The sequence below is a fragment of the Phodopus roborovskii genome, unplaced genomic scaffold (assembly GCF_943737965.1).
Source record: "Phodopus roborovskii unplaced genomic scaffold, PHOROB, whole genome shotgun sequence".
NCBI lineage: Eukaryota > Metazoa > Chordata > Mammalia > Rodentia > Cricetidae > Phodopus > Phodopus roborovskii.
The window spans coordinates 22,604,327-22,615,272 of NW_026126409.1; positions in this window are offsets into that span (position 1 = coordinate 22,604,327).

Consider the following 10,946-nt stretch of genomic DNA (forward strand, 5'->3'; position numbering starts at 1 on the left):
GGTCCACTGCAGTTCCCATTTTCTCAGGGTCAGCATGCACATCCATGGTAGGCCCAGAGCCACAAAACAAAAGTTACCAGCTTCCCTCACTGAGTAAAGGTTCCAGTCTCCAGGGTTAATTGTAGTGGCAAAGCTCTGCAATCCAGCCTTTGTTTTCCAGGAAGGAAGATTGTGGGCAAATAAGCCTACTCTGTTCATCTTGACATCCCTATCTGCTGGAACCTTAATGTTCTGTAGAGATGCTCTCCTAAGAAACTCATCAATTTGGCATGCCTGCCCTCTGCTGTAACCAGAATCAATCTTTGTGTTGGAAGAACTCACTGTAGACAGGAATAAGCTTTAAGGAATGCTGTGTGTTCCTAATGGATATGAAACATCACTAAGCAACACTTGCGATTCACCAGTAACTGCAGGCTGTGACTATTCTGGGAATTAAAGGAAACTGAGGTTTAAGAATCCTAGAAAGTAGCTGGCCCTTGTAGTGGTTTTGTTCCCAAGAAGTCATGAGTGGTCTGTGTGGTTCAAGGTTCCTGAGAACAAGTTTTCCCAGAGTAAATATTGGAGGTGATAAGTTTGACACCCCTGAGTGATGAGGCTCAACTAGGTGTTGTGGAGAATGGGCTGTGTAGGAAAAGAAGGGTATAGATGCCAGAAGCGAAGTCAATGTTTGAGGTTTTGAGGCTGGGCTGGTACCTCTTAGTAGAGCGCTTGTTGTACTAGTGTGAGGACCTGTTCCACAGCACAGCTGAGAGCTCTTGGGGAGCAGAGATGAGCATGCTGGCTGTCCTGTGTACCTGAATCGACATGCTCCAGGTTCAGTGAAAGATGCCATCTTAAAAAAAGTAGAGAGTGATTGTGAATGAGTGACACTAGACATCTACTTGGGGCTTCCATGGGCCACATGCATATACACACACGAGTGCACAAAGGAAATACTGTGTTAGAAATTGCTTGGTCAATAGCAAGAAGGGCAGTAATAATCTTGGGGGATGTACCTAGTTAGCATGAGTGCAGTGTAGGGACCTGAACTGGTAACTAACTTATTGTATGTTATTGGCCCCTTTGTTTCCCACGTTGCTAGACATCACAGCTGGTACTTCCTCCTGGTACCTTTTAGTGTGACATTTAAGAAACTGGAGGACAAGCCCATCAAAAAAGTCTGAATTTCCACTTGAACAGTGAGTGTCTCAGGAAGGGTGAGATTCAGCAGTTGGGTTGTAATAATTCGTCAACCTCCTTTAAGAAACATGTGCTAAGTCTTCCCTACATCCAATGTCTTCATGCTAGAGAATCTTAGCAAGGGCCCAAGCACAGAAAGGTGATAAGGCAAGGAAGGGCATACAGTGGGAAGGATACGGAGACTGGAGAAGAATGTACCAGTGTCTTAGTCACTATTCTAGTGCTGTGAGAAGACAGCATGGGCATTTGATTGGGGGCTGGCTTACAGTTTCAGAGCTTGGTCTATTATGACAGGGAGCATGGTGGCTGGCATGGCAGGCATGGTGTTGGAGCAGTAGCTGGGAGCTACACCCTGATGTGTAGGCAGAGAAGGGGGGAGGGAAGGGGAAAGGGAGCATACCTAATCCACCTCAAAGTCCACTTCAGTGATCCACTCTCCAACAAAACCACACCCACTGCCATAAAGCCACACCTCTTAATCCTAAGTAGTGCTGCTCTGATGACTAAGCATTCAAATATATGAGCCTATAGGGGCCCTTCTTCCAAACAACTACAATTAGCGAATGTATACTTAGACTCTGTGTTGGGTAGCATGTGCCAGTTTGAATGACAACATCATTCAATTGCTGAAACAGCAGAAAAAGCCATAATAGAATGACTTGTGTACATCTAAACCTTGAACTTGGAGGGTAGCATTTTTATTCTTTTTTACACCTGGCAGTGGTAATGAGTATTGGAATTAGGATTCCAGTTGCTTTAGTCTCAAACTTCAGGTCCCTTATGCCACACTCTGAATGGAAATGAAGCCTGGGCACTTCAGGCTCCAAACTGTTAGTAGTCAATTGTTGGTTGTGGTTGTCAGGGCAAAGTTGAGATGGTTTAGTGAGTCTCTTGGGATTGGGTTTGAACTGGGGATAGCAGAGACTTAAGGGTGGTTAGTATCAAGTGCTCATAATTGTGTATGAAGCTCTTTTTGGGGTCAGAGTGCCACTGGCGGTTTATGCTGTGTGATTCCTTTTGTGCATTCATTGGGAAGTGAAACCTGGCCTTCCAGAGATATGACCAGAATTTAGCGAAGCCAAATCCCCCCATCCCCTTTGTAGTAGGACAATTAAACCTAAGAACAGCCAGCATCCCAGTGAAGGCAGTAGAGTTCTCTGTACAATTAACAGAGACAACGACAGTTGTCACCCATCTGCGAGAGGTCAATGGGTATGAGAAGGGAGGAAATCAGTTCCTGAGATCAAGTCATTGTCATCAGACATGATCAGGCTGCTCTCTCCATCGAGTGTGTGTGTGTGTGTGTGTGTGTGTGTGTGCATATAGGACCCCAGATTCTGTCCCCAGTATAGACTGGGTGTAGCAGTGCATGACTGGAGGGAGAAGCAAGTGCATCAGAAGTTCAAGTCCATACTTGGCTCCTTAGCAATCTGAGGTCAGCCTGAGGCTAAATGAAACCTGTCTTAAAGTAGAAACAAGTAAATAATATAATAAGGTCAATAAAAATAAGTAAATGATACCACCAAAGTCAGGGGGCCCTGAATTTTACACAGTACGGGACCGTGACTGGATGGTGTCCAGCAGGAATAGTAGAGGTGGAGGCCAATCCTTCCCCAGCTGGTTCAGAGGCCACAGCACAGAAAGCTGTGTTTTAGGTATCCCGTGCTCCTCAAACTCCAGAGCAAGCAGATTTTGGTTCCACGATGTTAATTTTCACCATGATACTTGGCTTCGTGCTGCCATCTGCTGGAGTTTATCGAAGTAAGGACTCATCTCTCGGGTAAGGTGATTTCATTTGGAGTCTGTTAGGTGGGGAGTGAAGGTGCTGTATATGTTGAAGACCAGAGGACTCCTTCCGTGGATTATGTGAGACAGGCCCTCACTGCAAGCAGGAGGGGAGGAGCTTCAGAATGTTGCCGCCTACCCTTCTTTGGTTTGGGATAAGCTTGTTGTGGCCATGTTTCTTCATGGGACCAAGGTGGACCCTGCCTGTGGCCAAACTGCCTTCTTTCTGATTGTCCCAACACCAGGCCTGCAGTCGCCAGCTGACTCCTCCCATGGCAACTAGGAGCAAAATTTACTCTTGTGTGGCTCTTCCCCCACCTGGGTATTAAAACCCTTTCCAAGGCATTCCATGCTCTTAACTAGAAAGATTGCTTTCTAAGTGTTGGAGAGATGGCTCAGCGGTTAAGAGCTCTGGCTGTTCTTCCTAGAGGTCCTGAGTTCAATTCCCAGCAACCACGTGGTGGCCTGCAAGCATACATGCAGACAGAATACTGTGTACACAATAAATAAATAAACCTTAAAAAAGGGGAGGGGAATGTTTTCTAGAGAGAGTCAGCCTTATAGGATGGTTTATATTTGTGCTGAAATCATGAACATAACCATAGCCACTTTTTTCTTTTTTAAAAACAGGTCTCATATAGCTCAGACAATCCTTGAACTCCTGATTTTTCTGACTATTCCCCAGTTGCTGGGATTGTCCAGCACTGTTTGGCTTTCTGAGCATTTAGGGAACAAACCCAGATCCCCATTCATGTCTATTTTCTGGCTTTCCAGCTGAACCCATTTGAATGTAGTTGACCCCATAAGCTATAGGGAGTGGTACTATTAGGAGGTGTGGTTTCATTGCAATAGGTATGGCCTTGTAGGAAACGTCACTGTGGGGGTGGGGTTCAAGGTCTCATATATGCTCAAGTCACATCCAGTGTCCTAGACTACTTCCTTTTTTCTGTCAACACAGATGTGCAATTCTTAGCTCCTTCTCCAGCACCATGTCTGCCTGCATGCTGTCATGTCCTACCATGATGATAATAGACTAAACTTCTCAACTGTAAGCTGCCACCTCAGTTAGATGTTTCCCTTTATAAGAGTTGCCATGGTCATAGTGTCTCTTCATAGCAATAGAAACCCTAAGATACCTTCCATAGCTTGCTGTCAGGTGTGTTGTTACAACTGTGAGAAAAGTAATAAAGAAGGCCGAGAAAGGAAGAGGAAGGGAGTAGAGAAAGGTCTGGAAGACCACCCCATCAGGTAGCATCACTTCAAGCTTCTACTACCTTCTAACTACCATGGGCAGGGGACCAAGTCTGCAGCACATGGGTCCCAGGAGGATTTTCCAGATCCAAACAATGGCATTCACTCGGCCTCATCCTCTGCAGTTTTTCCAGAACCATTCATCTGCCACATCTGGTCATAAATCAGTCTGCTCAAGGGGAACTGGTCTCACTCTGACCCCTTTGCTGGTATCTAATGTTGTTCAGAGCCTCTCATGTCCCTCATGTGTCCTGACCCATGCACTCCAAACAGTCTTCACTAGCTTCCTAAAGAATAGACGGGGAATTGAATGCATCATCTTGTTTAGCTTCAGATGCCATTGCACTTGCTATGGACCAGGAACTGTCCACTCATCCTCTTGTCTAGCTCATTTTCCACAAATCCTGTCTACTGTGTCTGGTTCTTAAGTTTTAGAATGTATCAGAATGAGATGGAAAGCTTGTTAAAATGCATTGTGGGGCTAAACACCCAGAGGTTCTGATTCAGTGGTTTGGGGTTGATAAACCATGTAACTAGGATGTCAGCTCTATCATGCTAGAGATCCTGTAAGCCTTTCTCCAGGACCAGCCACCCAGTGCCTTCATATTGTTGGGCAGACACAGTAAGTTGTTTTCTACAACTCAGCAGAGGAACCCTCTGGGTTACTTTCTCCATCAGGAATGTTTGCATCCTTTATGTGGTACAAGTCTCACTCACAGGCAAGAAGTACAGGATATTTTATGTTTGGCCTTTGAAGATAGGCACTCACTATTAATCAGCACTGGCTGGCCTGAAACTCACTATGTAGACCAGGTTGGCCTCCTGCTGGTGGCAAACTTTCTGCCCCACCTCCCGAATGCTGGGATTACAGGTGTATGAGACTATATTCAACTAGAGAAATGTAGTATCAATTACTCAGTAAATACAGCCAAGAACTACTCTGGAAGTCTGGGATAACTTATTGAACAAAACATACAAATGCCTACCCACATAGTGCTTCACACACACACACACACACACACACACACACACACACACACACACTGAAAGTAGGAGGGAGAAGTAAGGGATAAGAGACAATGATTAGGGGTGGTGCACACACACACACACACACACACACACCCTAGTTACACACACCCATGAATATATTGGTTACATGTTAGGAAAATTATCAAAAATAAAAACCAGCAATTAAATGCTATTTAGTGGGGAGGGGGTATGGTTCAGGAGTGTGGTCTGTGAGACCCTGGGATCAGGTCCCCACACTAGACCTTTGCTTACCCAGATTCTGCTGTTTAGTAGAGAGCCATCTCATACAACCAGGGGGAGGCAGAAGTATCAAAGGATTTGGACTGGTCATGTTCATAATTGTTATTTTTTTATATAGCCACCCCCATCTTTAGGTTAAAAAAAAAAGACAAATTAGACCATAACAAATTGAGAAGCTGCACAGAAGAACAATGAGCAGACTAAACAGAGAACCCATAGGACAGGCAAAAAAAAAAAAAAAAAAAAAAAAAAAAAAAACAACCACCCCCCGAAAATCCACTTCAAACTGTATCCCCTAACAGAAAGTTAGTGTCAGAATATACAAAGATCAAAATATATACATATATATATATATATTTATATGTATATATATGGCTGGTGAGATGGCTTAGCTAGCATAGGCACCTGCTGCTAAGCCCGATGGCCTAAGTTCAGTCAGAGCCCACATGGAAGAAGGCGGTAACAGACTCCCACAAGTTATTCTCTGACCACACATGTGCCATGGTGTGCACCGTGTACTCCAAAAAGATCCAAGAAACTGCAAGCAAAAATAATTCCACCAAGGCGCATCTCTTGCAGCAGAGTTCATTACAGAAAACCATAACTGATCAAAATGCAGAGAACAATGACTGCACGGTGTCAGCCCCAGCTGACAATCTACAACACAGCTCATGCACTTGAGACTCCAAGAAACATTGTGGAAGAGGGGACTGAAAGACCAAGAGCTGGAGGACCAGGACAGAACATCTGCTTTGACATGGTGTCTATCAGGGAAGCCGAACCCAGGAAATCTCAACAATGTGGTTGTCCAAACAAGACCTAAAGAATGGCAACACCAATTGACATGCCAGAGTGGTTGGGGGAAAGCTCACAAGGCTTTACACATAGACAAAGAGCTACAGTCAATTAATGGTTGTTGAAAGAGGGAGAAACATTTTTCTCCAGGGAAAAGATCACTGACAGGCTAGCCGATCCCAAGAGATCAGCCATCTATGTATATGTAATGATCATATCAAGAGCAAGAGGCTGTGAATTTGAGGAGTGGGAGGAGTTGGAGGGAGAAGGGGGGGATAAGATAAATATAATTCTTATGTTTGAAATTATAAAAGAACAATTACAATAATACTTAATATTAAAAATAAGAGACAAAATCAGCACAACGGAAATGGTTAAGGAAAAACATGCTAATATGAACGGGCAGGTTTCTTTCTTCCCCTAAACAACATATAGTCATTGGTGAAACCTAAAGAGTCTTTACCAATTATAGGAAAAGAGCACAATGCAAGTTATACCATGACTGTGATGTTAAGATGTTTACATGGGACAAGGACCAAAAATCAATGTACTAAAAGTATATTGTCCTCAGAGAGGGGATGTGCTGTTGCAATGATAATTTCTCACAGATTGCTTTAGTGCAGCTACTGAGTTGCTTGTGGTCATCTCCAGGCAATAACCTGTACCATTCTTAAGGTGAGTTATACCCCAAGGCGGGGATGGTGGTGGGTGGGTGGGGGATGCGGGGAGCTGGGGGTGGTGGTGGGGGGTGAGGGGTGGTGGTGGTGATGGGGTGAGGTGGGGGGTGGGGTGATGGGGTGAGGGGTGGTGGTGGGGGGTGAGGGGTGGTGGTGGGGGGTGAGGGGTGGTGGTGGGGGGTGAGGGGTGGGGTGGTGATGGGGTGAGGTGGGGGATGAGGTGGGGGGTGAGGTGATGGGGTGGGGTGGTGGTGGTGTTACCAGCATTTCCTGGCTTGACCCTTGGGGCATTTCTTCCTGATGAGATTATTTCCCCACCTCTGCCTCTGTCAATACTCAGCTTTGGCCTTTGATTAGCCTTTCGATGGTTTGAAGAATTAATTCTACCTGTTTCTTTTATAATAATAAGTGGGTTCAGGCTTTTTTGAAAGTGGAAGAAGTGGAGACAAATAACAAAAATTGTAAAAGAATAAGAATTAAAGAAAGGAGTTTGGCTCTCAAGAGCCAGAGGGAAGGAGGAGCGCTAGTCAAGACCAACCTAAGATACATATTTTTTCTTTTTAAAAAATATTGTTATTTTTATAAAAACAATCTTATTTTACATATCAATCCAAGTTCCCTGTTTCTCTCATCCTCCCATGCTCCCCACCGAGTCCCCATCCCACCCCCATCCATTCCCCAGGGAGAGTGAGGCCTTCCATGGGGGATCATCAAAGTCTGTCACATAGGTTGAACATAAGTTCAGCACTCTGTCACAAACAAGCAAAGGACAAACAAAATACTATCTATATAAATGACACAAGAATTTCATCTTCAGAAATGTCCTCAAGATGACACTTTGATAGCATTTTCTCCAAAGGGAAACGATGTCACCACATGATAATATCATTGATGACTTTACGCCGATTATAGGTGAATCTCTAGAACTGATCACAACTCAAGGAACATAATAGAAATATTGAAACTGACCCTGTACTCAATGCCAAGGAACAGTACCCTTGTACCCTAGAACAACAGATGAAATCACATGCTCTTCTTGTTGAACATGCTATCCAAAAAGCTAAACAAAAAAACTGTGGTAAGATCTTGACAGAAAGCTCAAGGGGGGATGTGGGAATTTCTTTGGTAAGCTTCAATAACACAGTATCCCTGGGTTCATAGGCTTGCTTCTGTAACTGATTTATTTGGGGGAGGTATCTATAAGGATATCTTATTTATTGTATCCATATTTATTGTCTGAATGACCAACTCCACAGACCTGATGAAAACAGATAGATTCATTTGGTATTTAACAAATAGCGGTGGCTTGAGGAATACAGAAAATTTTCTTGTATTAGGATATATTAATTGTACAAAATAATGGGTTTCTTTACGACATTTTGATGTGTGTGTGTGTGTGTGTGTGTGTGTGTGTGTGTGTGTGTGTCACTTACTGTGATCATATTCACTGGCAGGTTTCTGAAATGCTCTAGGGCAGAGGATATGAGGTAGAGTCGGGTAACAACCAAGAAGGATATTAATGGTCTCGGTTTTTAGTGTCTGCTCTTTTTAGAATATTTAGTTAGCTCAGGCCAGTTTATGGAGCAGTCTAGTTGAATGCCACATAATTTGAGGGTGAAAACTTCAACCCCCTATCTATTGTATTAACCTTCTTAATTATCAATTCTGGGAAGTTAGAGTTGTTGGGCATATGACAGGTGGCACGATCCCTTGCTTGGAAAATGAATTATGTGGCTCAGTTTCTTGCCTCCTGTTTGCAGAGCTGCCAATCTACAATGTCAATCACGCTTGGAGATAACAGTTTGTAGATGTCTGCCCCTTAGTTAGTACTTCCACATGAGCCCCTGGAAGACCTCAAGAACCATCTCTGCCAGGTGCCTGCTCATCTCTGCAGCTTCCCAGAGTCCCTGGAAGATGCTGAGCTGCTTCTGGACCCTAGGTAGGCTGCATCACCCATGCTTTATGTAGATAACCTGTTCTTTTCTCTGGAGGCAGCAGTCTCCCTGACTGGTGTACACATTCCAACTACTTTCATTCTTTGGAATTCCAGGGCAGAACCTGTAAAAGTCCAACCACACACTAAGTGGCCAGAAAGACACTCAGGGAAGGGCAGGGATTTTTCCTTATTCCTATCTAACAAAATAACCTTATCACCTTTCTTTAAGGTACTTACCCTGCTGTGGGTGCTGTAGGCCATGCTGCTTGGAGTCTTAAGGAGTATCAATCACTACATGAATGCAATTAATCAGAAAAAGATTAAAATAGAATTATAGTAAAAGCCTTGGAAAAGGAGACATTCAGGCAGCCTGTGGCAAAGAGGTGCCAATTTGTGTGAGCGTAGGTGGGAGAGGAAACTGTGGAGATTAGTTATGTGACTTATTTAGAGAGCACTTCCAATTGACTAGGTCTAGCCCTGAGTGAAAATATGAGTACTGAGGCAGGGGATTTATCCTGATGGCAAGACTCAGACTTTAAACATTCCCTACATGTTATCTTGTGAACAATGAAATTGCAAATAGACCACTGATGAAAGTATAAGGACTGGGATAAAAACGAGGTGGCCCCAATGACCCTGTACACATTATTCAATTCCCACATTCATTCATTAGTTTCTGCTTTGAATGTACATGAACTGTCTGAGATGTTTTCTTGACTCTGCTGTAGTGAGCACAGGGGTCCTGTGTTTGTCATACGCTTCTGGTTGATGAGACTATGAGTCAGAGGATTATTTACCGAGTCGAAAGACCTATGTAGCATCGTAACCAATGGCTGGTTTTAAACAGAAGGGGACTAAAAGAAAGATCAAAGACTGTTCTAAGATGCATTGTTCTTGAAGGTGGAGTTTCTTTCCCACCTTGTCCTGCAGAGACTCATTGATTAACTGTATATTGCTGCCTGATGGCTAGGGCTTCTTACTGGCTAGCTCTCTTTTAATCATTAACCCATAACTACTAATCTATGTCTTTCTACATGGTTTTATCTTACTGGAGAACTGGTGTCCTATCTTCCTTGTAGTTACATGGCATCTCTCCCTGGCAGCCTCTCTCTCATTCCTCCCCTGAGCCTTCTCCTGGTCTGGTAGCCCCGCCTATGCTTCCTGCCTGGCTACTGGACAGTGTGTTATTCACCAACCAGTAAGAGAAACATATATACAGAAGGACCTCCCCCATCAGTCATGGGCTGTCATGGTGGTGGGGGGCAGCCTTTGCTTCCTGGAATGAGTGTCAATTTAAACTAAGGGATGATGTAATGTATAGTCTTGATGTCAAATTGACTGGATCTGGAATCAACCAAGAGATAGGCTCGTGGGACAAGGGACCTCTAGGTAGTTTCTGGAAGGGTTGACTGAATGGGGGAAGACCTCTTATAATGGGCTGGAGGGACCTAGCTGGTTATAAGGAGGTTGGATGAAAAGCTTTTGCCTTTTCCTGGCTGCCTCCACCTCTTGGTGAGTACATCTACTCTGTTGGTGCCTTAGCTTGTCACTGTTGTCTGTTGGTATGGGAACCAAGCTTCTTTGTCTTTTAATGTGGACTGAAGGCCAGTGGCTCTCCAGGAATTCTCTAGACCCACAGTACCAGATTGAAGCTCTTGCAGAACTGAGCTCCATGAACTGAGCAAACTATTGGGTTTTCAGCCTCCCCAGTGTTCACACGACCATTGTTGGACTACCCACCATAAGCCAAGCTAATGAATACCCTTTGCAATATATGTCAGTCTATCAGTTCTGTCCCTCTGGAGGATTTTGATCAATACAGATCTGAAAGTGTTGTCTGGGGAGGAGGCAATCCCTCTTTGTTTCCTGGCTACAAATGTATGAGCTTCTCCTTCTTGCCAGCTGGGCCTGCTAGGGTGGATTGGCAGCTCTCAAACACTGAGCCCAAAGAACCTTTCACCCTTCAGTTGTAAATGTCAGATGCTTTCTCACCAACAAACACGATGGCCAGGGAGAAATCCTCTTCTTTCTAGGGCTTCTTTTACTGAGTTTGC